General features: G+C 47.6%; 1 pseudogene; it reads right to left on the bottom strand.

Annotated features, from left to right (window-relative positions):
- Window positions 1-6,211: 6,211 nt before the first annotated feature.
- Window positions 6,212-6,929, bottom strand: LOC101988879 (annotated as a pseudogene).
- Window positions 6,930-7,523: the final 594 nt, after the last annotated feature.

Below are 7,523 nucleotides of genomic sequence, written 5' to 3'. Positions count from 1 at the left end.
GTGTGTGTGTATGACTGAAGGCATCTATAATAAGAGGTGGTTGAAAGCAGAAGCTGAAAGAAAGAGAGGCAGTCGGAGGTAGGATAGCTTAGTGGGGGAACAAGCGTTTAGCGTGTGTGAGGCCCTGGGTTCAATCCCCAGCACCTAGTAGTGAAAGAGGGACAGGAAGGGGAAAGGGAAGAAAGAAGAAGGAAAAGAAGGGGAGGGAAGAAGACAGGAACAAACAAACAAACAAACAAAGCACCAATAGAGTACAGCTGATTGCCTCCTGGAAGCCAGGAAGCAGAGAAAGAAGAAATCAGGGCTAATGCATCTTCGCTGAGAACACTCTAGAGGATTCTTTCTTCCATCCAAGCCCTACTGTCCTACAGTTTGATGCCTCTCAATAATAGCATCATACCATGACTATATCAAGAGATAGTCCATCAAGGGCTAGAGAGTGGCTCAGCAGTTAAAAGCACTACCTGCTCTTGCAGAGGACCCACATTTGGTTCCAAGCACCAGCATGGTGATTCACGACCATCTGTAGCTCTAGTTCTAGGAGATCCAACACCCTCTCGTGACCTCTGTGGGCACAGCATGCATGTGGTACGCATAGATATTTGCAGACAAACACTCACACGCATAAAACAGAACCAATGTTTATAAAAAGAGAAAAGCCATTAGTGAAGTTAAGATTCGGTCACCTCCACAAAGACCATCATCTGGCCACCAACCTTCCAGTACTGAGCCTGTGGGGACATTGCACATCCACGGCATCTCAGCTCCAATCTTCTATTAAGAAAAGCTGAGACCCTAGGTAAGGGCCCTGACCATGCTAAGTCTGTATCCAGAGTATGAAAAAGGGGCCTGGTAAGGGTTACAGTGACGATGGCCCAATTGATAAAAGTGCTTGCCTTATAAGCTTGAGTACCTGAGTTCTAGTCTCAGAGCCCACATAAAAACCTGGACACAGTGGTGCACTCTTATAAACGCAGCACCTGGACAGCGTTGGGTGGATCCTTAGGGTTTAATGGACTCCCAGCCTACTTAGTGAGTTCCCATCCAGTGTGAGATCCTGTCTTTGCATTGGATTTGTGTATATGCTTACCAAGGGCGTCACAGTTGGGCTTGTTGACTATGACATACCTTCACAGGAGGGAGAAGAAAGACATTTTTAGACCAGCTCCTCCTAGTCATTTCCAGGCAATGCTGCATTAATTGCACTTGGCCTTGGGAGTCTTGGAAGTGCTAATGGACATAGGCTGGGGTAGGCAAACAGAAGGCGGCTCCATATATGTGGCCCCTGGGGAGTCATCATTCAGGCTGTGTGTAAAGCTGCCAGTACTTCTACTTGGGGATCACCCATGCACTGTCTGTAACCCCCACTCTGCTCATGCTTGTATAAGTGAGGCTAATCAATTCATTGTGTCTATAGAGTGATTTTAGGTGGAATTGAATTTTGGGTTATCCTGGGGACCTTATAAAGATGGCGTAGTTGTAGGTTATATCTCTCTTGGGAAGGAATTCCCAAACAGAGCACCCATACACATATATGTGGTACACACACAGCAGGAGAAAAAGGAGGCAGAGGCAGTGGTGGTGGTTGGATGGGCATCTGAGCTGCCTGCTGACCTCACAATAAGCAGCCTAGATGGGGTGAGGGCTTTTACCAAGTTCATGATACTGACTAGTTGGAGAAGAACCAGGATTAGGGCCTCCAGCTCCCTCTTTCTAGCCAGCTGTGCTCTGTTCCACACCGACCCTGCAGTGTTGTGACACCATTTCTGGAGAGGTGTGGAAAACATCTTACCCTAGATAGGAAATGGATAACAGACCAAAATATGGACCACGCCTGTCTTTGTGGGTGTTCTGTTGCTGTGAAGAGACACCATGACCACAGTAACTCTTATGAAGAGAAGCACTGAACTGGGACTTGCTTACAGTTCCAGAAGTTTAGTCCATGGCTGTCATGGTGGGAAGCCTGGTGGCATGTAGGCAGACATGGTGCTCCAGAGTTGAGAGTTCTACGTCTTGATCTATAGGCAACAAGAAGAGAGAGATACTGGGCCTGACTTTAGCTTTTGAGACCCTCAAAGCCCACCTGTGGGGACACATATCCTCCAGGAAGGCCACATCTAGTCCAACAAGGCCACACCTCCTAATCCCTGTCACATAGCACCACTCCCTAATGTCCAAGCATTCAAATCTATGCGTCTGTGGAGGGCATTCCTGTTCAAGCAACCATAGCACCCAAGTCCAACAGAGTGAACAAGAAAGTTCTATTGGGGTTAATTACAGAAGCAGAAATTGCCCGAAGCCACCCACAATGAATGGCAGTTTACAAAAGCTGGAACCCTCAGGCACACTGCACGACATGCAGGCAGCTCAGCGGGTTGGACAGTGTCCTTTCTGGGTGCCTTGGTTGGTCTGAGCCTCTTCCAAGCTTTGGGCCTTGTCTCTGTTCCTTCTGGAAAAAAAGTGGTCTCTTCTATTTGGTGTCGGGGCTTGTCTCAGAGTCTCCTTTGCAGGTTGGCTCCTCAGGGGGTGACTCTTAGCAGTCTTCATTGTTTACTCTTGGGGAGGGAGAGACAGTTTTAGGGATTTCCTGAAGGTCTTTAGGACCTGAAGCTGCTAGAAAGAGCTGAGGGGAAAGAACAGTCCATTTCCATGGAAGTCTTGGAGTCTAGATATGGTGGCCAGGCCCAGCCAGCCAAGATCATGCCCAAGTGTTTGGTTAGAGACTAGTATTGTTCTAAGTCAAAAAGTCAAACTTGTGTCACTGGCCAAGGTGACTCTAAGGGCTGTATTAGATGCTTTTCTTGTCCTTAAGTCTAAATAGCTGATGAGAAAGAACTCACATCTACAGAACAGGAAGCAGAGGAAGGACCAGAAGAGAGGCAGACAATTACAGACCTCAGCGCCTATCCCAGAGTGGCCTACTTCCTTCATCACAACTCTCCCTCCTAAAGGTCCCATGCCTTTCAAATCCTAGTGCCACCAGCTGGGAACCAAGTGTTCAAACACATGAGTCGTTGGAACATTCCACATTCTAGCTACAACAGGGTCTTGTCTCATGAGCATCTATCTCATTTGGTCTTTCCACTTCTGGGGGGCTGTACTATTACATCTCCACTTGCAGGGGTGACCATGGGAGTGACATGAAAGCACCCACTCCTTCAACCCACCTGAGGAACCACAGTGGCGCTTCAGTTACCTCAGTACCAATATCGGTTTGGATCCCATGTTCAGAATGCCTTGAAATGTCTGGTGTTCTCCTTCAGCGAGGTCACCATAGTAACCTGCCACAGGATCCTTTGGGAAGGGGTCAGAAAGTGGTTGATGATGTCTACTTGGGATGGTTTCATGGGGTCCCTCATCCAAGGGAGGCTGGCCTCTTCTTCAAACATGGGCCCCAGATCTGTGAGCTCATCCAGTGTTGGAAGTCAGATGCAGAGTTGTCATTTTCCCCCAGTGCAGCTGACACCAGCTTCAGTTAGCTCTCAGTGAGTTTATTAGGGGGAGTTATGTAAGTGAAATCACACTCGTCAGCTGTCAGTTGTGCCCCATCAGAACAGCATGGCCAGTTGGCAATCACCGAGATCCCTGTTGGTCAGGCAGCCTGATTGCCACTCTAGCCCTGCTGCCTATTATAATAATTACATCCGTCTCACTGTGGCTGATTAATGTTGTCCTCACATCAGCCTTTCTGGGATCCCCGTCATCCCCACTCAGGATCCTGGGAGCCCTAGGTTACTGGCAGCGTCTGTTACTCTCCATATTGTCTTATAGAGAACAGCGACTACCACTGAGCTTCAAAAGGACACTAGTGGTCCCTCCTTCAAGGCCATGTTTATTGTTTCATAGTGGGTGATGCCATGAGTTATCTCCCTGGGGAGATGTAAACTGTTCCTGCTTCTTCCTTGTAAAGTGCCAGTGACAAACCAAAGTTAACCCTGGGGACCAGTGAACTTAGTGGACATATAGCAGAGCATGGATGACCTTAGGAGGCCACACTAAAAAATCTTCACCCAAGTCAGGTGGTAGTGGCGTACACCTTTAATTCCAACACTCGGGAAGCAGAGGCAGGTGGATCTCTGAGTTCAAGACCAGCCTGATCTACAGAGCAAGTTCCAGGATGGTTGGAGCTACACAGAGAAACCCTGTCATGAACTACCTCCCCCCAACAAAAGTCTTCACCCAACATGGACTATAGCTGCACATAGCTCCCTTCCCCTAATTTTCCTCAGCCTATATATTCTAGCACCTCCCCAAGACTCCAGTTTTTAGGGCAAAATTGCACACAAATAGCTGGAAGTGGTAGCTAGATACTTGACTGAGGGTCCTATAACCTTCCAGCAGCCTCCTTCTCTGAGAGAATGTCAGCACCCAGGGACCCTATCACCATTGAAGCTGGTGAAGATGCCAGCTACTTTGTTTGAAGAAGGCGTTCTACAGTGGACTCTGGTCACTTTGATGGGTCAATGCAAAAGCACAACGCTCACCTCAAAGTGTATGGGAAGAGTCCATTCTGGGGACAAATATGAGTCACCAGGACGGAGGAACATAGACTTAGGCTACTCCACCTTCCCTGATCAGGCTTGGGAACAGTTTGATGAAGTTTTTATTGTACCAGAGCAAAGACAGCTGTAAATCAAGGTCCGTCTCCAATATGTTGCTGGAAACACCGAAGAGTTTGGTGAAAGCACAGCACAGAGCCTCTGCTTAGGCCTCAGAGGCTATGTGATGACATTTTCAGCTCTTTGGTTGCTAGAAACTAGGATTTTGTTAATTTAATACGTTCCAAAAAGTTCTGATCTGTTAGTCCCAGGGTGTTAGGTCTGACCCAGAAGTGGCCAAGAAAGTTACTTAGGGGACTAAAGATAGCTCAGAATAATCGTACTTAGTTAGTTTCTGGCCCTCACCTCGCCATCGTCATTGAAGGTCTCATCGCAGGAGGTGCAGTGAAAGGAGCTTTTCCTTTCTGAAAACTTTTGCTCCCAGAAGGAATAAAAGCTCCAGGCTTTCATAGACCATCTCCACTCTTGCCTTCCCTCCTTCCTCAATGTTACATCAAACACACTTCAACATCGCCACTCCCCAGTTTCCAGGTCTTCATTAGGTGTGGGCTGGAGGAGGCCCTCAGTAGCAGCGTAGCTCCAAAACCCTTACTGCCTATGACCCTGAGGTTAGGCTGTGCTCTCCCATCAACACGTACAGGAGATGATCAACCTCATTTTGCCAACTACCCTAATCCTAAATTCTCCAGAACCAGTTCCCACTGCCTTGTGGCTCTGGCAGTGCTTCCCAGCCTGTGAAGCTGTTCCTTTGGGGCATAAGCTTCCGCTTTCTAGATGATGGGTTGGGACGAGACTAGATAGACTGCCCGGGATGCATCTAACCCTGGCTCTTGGCACAAGACAATAGTCATGGTGAGGGAAGACCTGGAGGTGGTCAAACATCATTTTGGAGGTTTCGTATGCTTCCCAGGTACAAGGAGGCTGGTTGTTTTTCACATAGAAGAGGGACTCCCTCTTGAAGTTGATGATTTAGGACATCTAGTGGCCAAAATTCCCACTTTCTCCCCTAAATGTTCCTCTTCCAGCCTTCAGGGTCCCGTTGTTTCTCTACAAAGACTCGAGCTTTGATCTGGAAGCTTTGTCTTCATTTCTGGTTAGATCCAGGGTTTGAGTTTTAGCCCAGTATCTTTGTAGATATGAGCAAGAAGGTCCCGCCAATGCTGCCCACAGGCCCTCTGCCTTCCACAGGGATTTCTTTTTTTTTTTTTTTTTCGAGACAGGGTTTCTCTGTGGTTTTGGTGCCTGTCCTGGAACTAGCTCTTGTAGACCAGGCTGGCCTCGAACTCACAGAGATCCGCCTGCCTCAGCCTCCCGAGTGCTGGGATTAAAGGCGTGCGCCACCACCGCCTGGTCCGCAGGGATTTCTGAGTTGGTTGCAAGTCAATGGAGCCTATCAATTTCTTCTCTTTTTCTTTGCTAAAAAGAGACTATTTTTAGAGCAGTTTTAGTATTACGGGAAACTGAACAGAAAGCACAGGGAGTCCTCAGCTTCTCCATACCCCCATGTAAAGCTGCCCTCACTGCCAGCATCCCTGCCACAAGGTTCCTCTATTGTGATCCATAAACGTACACTAGCAATGTCATTGTCAACTGAAGTAAGTGCATACTTACAACAAAGTCACTGCACATCCCATGCATTTTTTTTTGACTGGATGTGAGATTTATTACTGAACATGATTTGGTAGGGTACAGGAGAGCACCGTGAAAGCCCTCAGGAATGTAGGGCTCGCCACTTGTCCAGGGGACCACGATTAGGAATATATTTGACCCCACAGCCATCAGGAATGAGTCGCTTCTCAGCAACCATGTCTTCAAATTCATCTGCATTAAACTTAGTAAAGCCCCATTTCTTTGAGATGTGGATCTTCTGGCGGCCAGGGAATTTGAACTTGGCTCTATGAAGAGCATCAATCACATGTTCCTTATTCTGCAGCTTAGTGTGGATGGACATGATGACCTGGCCAATGTGAACCCTGGCCACTGTGCCCTGGGGCTTCCCAAAGGCACCACGCATGCCTGTCTGGAGCCTGTCAGCCCCAGCACAGGACAACATCTTGTTGATTCAGATGACAAGAAAGGGGTGAAGCCTCACTCCAATATGAAAGCCATCCTTGCCACAACTCTTCACCATGTATTTGTTGGCACAAATACGGCAGCCTCCAGAGCTTTGGAAGAGAGTTGTTCGTATTCATCTGACACCATGTGGCCACAAAGCGGGAATTCATCAACTTTTGCCTTCTTCCAGCCCAAGTCAAAGATGCAGATTTTAGCATCAGGGACACCTCGGCAGAAGCGAGACTTTGGGTACGGCTTGTTCTTACAATACCGGTAACACCGGGCAGGGCGGTGACCCATGATGACAATAGGACTGTCGGTAGCGTGCCAGAGGAAAAGACCATCCCATGCATTTTTGACGAATATAATGGCATTTTTTCTCCACTGTTTTTCATGCTCGGTTATGTTACTGTCCCCTGCCAATCCTTTACTATCTGCATGTGGAGCCCTGGCAACTTCTGACCTCTTTACTGTCCCTATAGTTTTGCCTTTTCCAGAATATTAAATTGTGTTGTACATTGCTTAACAACCAATGTATTCTGAGAAACGCAGTGGCAGCCATTGCCTTCATGCAAATATCATGGGACATCCTTGTGCAAACCTAGATGGGGGAGATCGATTATGCAACATGGTTTCTTTGATGCCATCGAGAGACTTGGTAAACAAGACCAGAGAGAGACGCTGATAGAGAAACAAAGGATGCTGCTGGACGGAACACTCTAGCAGAAGTAATACCCTAGTAACAATGAGTATGACAATTACGTAAATCAGTGACAGTCATTATCAGTAGTAGGCATTACATATTACACACAGCTGTCCATATGACTTGTCGCAACAGGTTTGCCTGCACGAGCATCACTACAAATACACAGTGTACTTCTCTAAGGCATCAAACTGGCTGAGAGTCAC

This window comes from Microtus ochrogaster, chromosome 5, assembly GCF_000317375.1.
Source record: "Microtus ochrogaster isolate Prairie Vole_2 chromosome 5, MicOch1.0, whole genome shotgun sequence".
In the NCBI taxonomy this organism is placed as follows: domain Eukaryota; kingdom Metazoa; phylum Chordata; class Mammalia; order Rodentia; family Cricetidae; genus Microtus; species Microtus ochrogaster.
This window is presented reverse-complemented; position numbering and strand designations above follow the sequence as displayed.